Source organism: Lipotes vexillifer, unplaced genomic scaffold, assembly GCF_000442215.2.
Source record: "Lipotes vexillifer unplaced genomic scaffold, Lipotes_vexillifer_v1.1 scaffold640, whole genome shotgun sequence".
Lineage (NCBI taxonomy): Eukaryota > Metazoa > Chordata > Mammalia > Artiodactyla > Lipotidae > Lipotes > Lipotes vexillifer.
In genome coordinates, this window is record NW_006773138.1 from 89102 (window position 1) to 94649 (window position 5548).

General features: G+C 56.4%; 1 protein-coding gene across 2 annotated transcripts in view; it reads right to left on the reverse strand.

Annotated features, from left to right (window-relative positions):
* The window catches only part of PDE2A (phosphodiesterase 2A), a 110746-nt gene that overhangs the window by 66978 nt on the left and 38220 nt on the right, over positions 1-5548 (reverse strand). The gene's annotated exons all lie outside the window — the stretch shown is intronic.

The window sequence follows — 5548 nt, forward strand, 5'->3', positions numbered from 1 at the left end:
CCCCCCGATCGCCCCGGCCCCTCCCACCTTCCGCAACCGCGGACAGCACCTCTTAGCTCGTCCAATCTTCCCACCCCAACCAGAGCCCCCCACCAGCTCTCACTTCCCTTATCTCTCCGCTCTCAAGATTTTTCCAGCTTGTGCGCTATTAGGATCCCCCGCCTGATAGCCTGCTCTCAGCCTTCGCTCCCTTCTCTTGCCCCTTCGCCACTCCTTTCACTACCTCTTGGGGTCGCCTCTCTGAGCCTCTCTCCTGATCACATCCTCTCCCCCCCACCACTTACTTATAAAGTCCTAGAGCCAGGCTACAGTCCCAAGGCAGAGACCAGTGCAGTGAGGGGGCGGGGGGGGGCGCGGTCCGGAGGGGGAGATAGATAGAGGGGAAGGGACCGCTGGCACGAACAAGGAGCCCTGGGCTTGCTCTTCTTCCAGGAAAAAGGGGGGAAATCAGGGGAAATTTCAGAGGTCGCTCCGGGTCTGACAGGCCCTGGGAACAGTAGCAAACCTGGGAGGGAGACACGTGCGCACTGACACGCGAGCGCACACACAGGCGCACCATTCCCAAGTTGTAGGTAGGGGCACTGGGCCCCCAGCACTGGGCAGGCAGGTCTGCGTTGGCGTCTGCGCAAGCCGGAGAGGGTGCAGGCCCCAGGGCCACACAGTCCACAGTTCCGCGGTGGGACTTGCGAGACCGAAGCGCAATTCACCGCAGAGCGGCCTCTGTGCTCAGGCGCCCGCTGCAGCCGTGACGCTCCTGCGCCCCCTGCTGTCCCAGCGCGGCGGCTCAGCCCGGCCCGATTTGCCATCTGCGCGGGAGGGGCGGTGTCGGAGGGGAAAGGGGTCACCTGGGCCAGCTCCCTGCCTGGACCCAACCGGTTCCTAGCCTCCGCTTGACATGAGGTCGGCTGGGGCGGTGGGACGTGTCTGGATTGTAGGGTGCTCTTGGGTGTCTCCTGGCCATTGCCGGCTAGCTACTTACTGCATGACCTTGGTCAGATCCCCTCCCCAGTTGGTTTCTGGGCTTTTGTCTTACCCTCTCTTTCACAAGACTGCCAGGAGAATCAACCCCACAATGGTGCAAAGGCAGTCAGAGTCCCCTGACAGCCCTCGCTGTGGTCTGACCTGAATCCTTCCCATGTACTGCGGTCCCCTCTCTCTGCAATTCTCCCCTTAACCCTCACCTGCCACCCCTCTTGGAGGGTGACTCAGTGACCCTCCAGCTTCCCAGCTCCCCACCTCACTGGGCTGATTCATCTGGGCCCTTTCTCCCTGGGGAGTGATTTCCTCAAGGTTGAGTCATTGAGCCCAGTCCTGGACACAGTCCAGGCACCTGGCACACAGGCTGGGCAGAGTCCTAGCTGTGTCACAGCTCAGGGGGAAGCCCTCCATGCCAAGAGTTCTCCCACCTCTCTTTCTGAGGGCCAACTCTGAATAATGCCTCTTCCCCTGCTCACACACCTTCAGTGACTCCCTACCATCAGCACAATAAAGTCCCAACCCTCAGCTTGACATGGCAGACCCTCTATGACTTAGCCCCAACTTGTTTTTTCAGCTTTGACCCTCTTGCCACCGTTCCTTAAATTTATACTTCCTGCTCTACTCAGATGCGTGACTGACTCATTCTCACCTTCAGGCTTTTACCCAGCCACCCCAACCCTAATGTCCTCTAGATCCTATCAGCCTGCTTACCTTTCAGGGGCCAGTCGGAGGCCCACCTCCTCCAGGAGGCCTACCCTGGATGCTACCTCAGCCCTCTGGGTCCCCCTTCTTGCACCTTTCCTAAGAGTCATGTCTGGGGGCAATTTTACTGCATCTTATTTGACTGCATCTTCAAATTGGGGGCAATTTGTCCTACTTACTAATGCTGTAGAAAACATTCCATGGGCTAAGATATGTAAAGGTTCTGGCCAAGAAAAGGGCCTCCCGTCTCTTTTTTTGGCCTCAGTTTCTTGCTCTGTAAAGGGAGTGACCAATGTAAGGGCTATTATAAGGACTGAGTCTGAGGCCAGTGCACAAATCTCTTGGTAAATCCTGAGCATCTGTCATCAACTCAGTCTTGGGCTCCGGATATGCGGGTGGGACAAAGGCATCCAGGAGGCATCTGTTACAGCCACTCGCCAGAGGCGCTTGTTCTTCAGGAGAGGCCATCTCAGACCTCACAGTCAAGGGCCAACCCTGGCCTGGCACGGCCAGCATCTCTTGGGCTTTAACATTTGCTGAGCCCTTACTCTGTGACTCACAGTTCATCTTCTCAACAACACTATAAGGTAGGACCCATTATTAGGCACATTTTACAGATAAGGAAAACTGCGGCACAGAGGGACTAAGTAACTTGCCCACAGTCACACAAGTAATAAGTAGTAGAGCCAAAATTCAAACCCAGGCCATCTGGCTCCAATCTGTGCTTTATATTCATTCTCTGCCTCTTGAGGAAAGGCATGTGAGAAAAACTAATTTTCCCACCTCTCCTTTTGTCCCCAAGAATGCAGTCAGGGTCCTACACTCCCAGCCCCTGAACCCTCGGCCCACCTTTGCCATGAGGAAGCCCAGCTTCAGGGGTACCTGGCTCAGCTCCACAGCCGCCTCTTTTCATGTCCCCACCTTACAGGCCACATTAAGCTGTCCAGTGGCCCAGCTACCTCAGACTCGGTATTTTAGGAAGAGGTGACTCAGCTGACAGCCTGTCAACCTGGGTACTGGGCCATTCAACCTCAGGCCCTGTCCAAGAACCAGCCCTTCCTTGTTCCTAACAACGACCCCTCTCTGGACCACTGCACTTACAAAGCACTTCCTCACCCAGGACTGGTGAGCAGACTTTCACGCTCATCATCTCTCCACATAAGAGTGTGACACCAGCAGGCCCTCCAAAGACCCCAAATCTGCTTCCATGACAATGTGTCCTGTTTCCAGGAGCCTGTCTGCATGCCTGACATGCATCTATCCTCTTGCTGCTAGCCATGGTCAGACTCCCAGAAGCCCAGGTTCAAACCTGAGCCCTGCCCTGACATGCTGGGTGGCCCCATGCAAGGCTCTGGCCCTGTGAAGGTTGGCCTGGTTCTCTTTGAGGACTCAAGCGGCTCGGGTGGAGGAAGGCAGGATCCAGGTAGGCCTAGCGGGGCAGAAGGCAGCTCTCTGGGGCAGACAGGCCTGCCCGGGCATGCCAGGCCCAAGGACTGTGAGCGAGGGCCAGATCCCAACGTGGGGACTCCTCAGGAGGCAGTGTGTGTGGCTCAGTCTCTCCATGACTTGAGGTGGAGCCCGTGGACTAAAAGAGGGTTCCACCATCCGAGGGGCCCTGCCCGGGGACAGTCCAAGAAGGGCCCAGGAGGAAGTTGACATCTCTGCGGGTTCTGTGTCCAGCTAGAGCCCATCCGCAGTGGGCACAGCCCCGGAGAGGGCACAGTTGTGAGCCACCGTTAGTTAGCCCTGGTGTGTGCATGTGTGTAAGGTCCTGCATGCAGGTCTGTGAGCATGATGTGGGTGAAGTTTTGTAAGTTTGTATCTTTGTAAGGATGTGTGATGCTTTCATTGTACAGCTGAGCTTGTGTGTGTGTACACAGATGTGTGTGTATCTACAGGAATGTGCATATGTGTGTGTGTGCAGACAGGTATGTGTGTACAGGTGTGAGTGTGTATGCACACATGTATGTGTATACAATTGTGTGTGTGCACAAGAGTCCAAGTATGGCACATATGCAGATGTGTGAGTCTGCATGTACTCAAATTCACAACTAACAGAGGTGCTGCTAATGGCCACTAGCCCCGGTCAGCTCTGTGTTTCTGCTGACATTGGCTCCAGATGTGGCAGTGGCCCTTACAGAGAAAGGATCTGGCCGCAGGCAGGTGTTGGGGACAATGTGGATTTGGGCTCTGAGTGGGCAGGGCCTGCTCCCATGGCCCCCGCAGCAGCTCTAACCGGGAAAGAGCACAGGCTGAGTGAGCTCAGGCTCAAGGGATGAGGGGAGAGGGGTGGGTCAACCGCAGGTCTCGTCCATTTCCATGTTATTGGCATGCACGTTTATCTTGTCTGCAGCAGATGGCCAGCTGCACGACCGTAACGGGGAAAGGGAGCCTGGAGGATTCTAGTCCAGGACTAGTCCAGGACCTGCCAGCTCACATCGGGGCTAAGGTCCAGGGGACTCAGGCCTTGGCACACCTTGGCATCTGCTCCTTATCCTCTGCAAACCCCAAGAGCCTTCTGTCACACAAGGCTGCTGCAGGCCACACACAATCATCCACACACTCACTGTCTTTCCGTAGATACACACACACACTCCCATCACTCCTACACACACACGCACATACTCCTACACACAGACTCACATCCCTATACGCCTGCTCGCACAGCTCCTGCACATAGAACACTGATGGGCACACCTGCCCTAGTGCCTCCTTCAGGGACCACTGTGTCTTCTTTTCCCCGATGCCCATACCTGATGGAGTGATCTTTTCTTCACTCAGGTCTGACCCTGCCTCACCCATACCCACACGGGTCCCCACTGCCCGCAGGATAAAGTTGGAGCTCCGGTCCTGGCCTTCTTGGTCCTTAACCCCGCCTCCAAACCATCCTTTCATGCCCCACACTCTGCCTTCTGGCCACATCCCTCACTGCTCACCAATCCTCCAACCAGCACTTCTGTACTTTTACCAGGCACTCGACCTCCCCACTATGCTGTCAGCTCCAGGGGACTGGACTCTTTTTCCGTTTTGCTCATTGCTGTGGCCCCAGCACCTAGAACAAGGCTTGACCCAGAGGAATTGCTCCAGAAGACATCTGTGGACTATAGGAATCGGTGGTAGAACCCTCCTTCCAACCTGATCTGCCTCCTTATGGAGGACCTGCCCAACTGTATTTGTTTCCCTATGTGCCTCCCCCATCAGACCCAAAAGAGACTGGGTCTGATTCAGCTCCACGTGTCCGTATGCGGCATATCCAGCATGGGGACAGGCACACACAGCAGGAGTGGGGGACGTGGGGGCAGATGGTGACCCCCTAAACGAGACACAGGGATGTCTAGAAGGGGCGCCCACCTTGGCCAATCACGCAAAGCCCACCATTCCCGGAGAAGAGGCCTCCTGACCACCTTCCCCCATCCGAGCCCCTTGCTGAAGTCACCCTGACTGGCAATCCAGCCTCTGATTGCACACTCCCAGGGACAGGGAGCTCACTTTCTTTGCAGCCAACCCCTTCCCGTGGGGGCTGGCTCTGCCTGGTGCCGACTCCTCCCACAGCACCATCCTGTCAAATCCTGATCATCCCGAGCCGTGATTCCCATGGGGAACGGGAAGGAAGTTGAGCAAAAGGAGCAGCAGATCCCAGCTTTCCCAACAGCTCCACAAGCCTTCCCAGCTTTGGGCAGAGGTGCGAGAAGGAGCTCTTGGCTCTCAGCCCGCCCCAGGCTACTATAGGCAAGTAGGTTCAAGGTGCTCAGGCTTCCGCAACACCAACCACTATCCCCAGCAGTCTGGGGCAGTGCAGAGAGAGTGCAGCGCTGAGAAACTCTTCAGCAGGCGCCACTGAGCCCCATCCCCTCACTGAGCACACTCT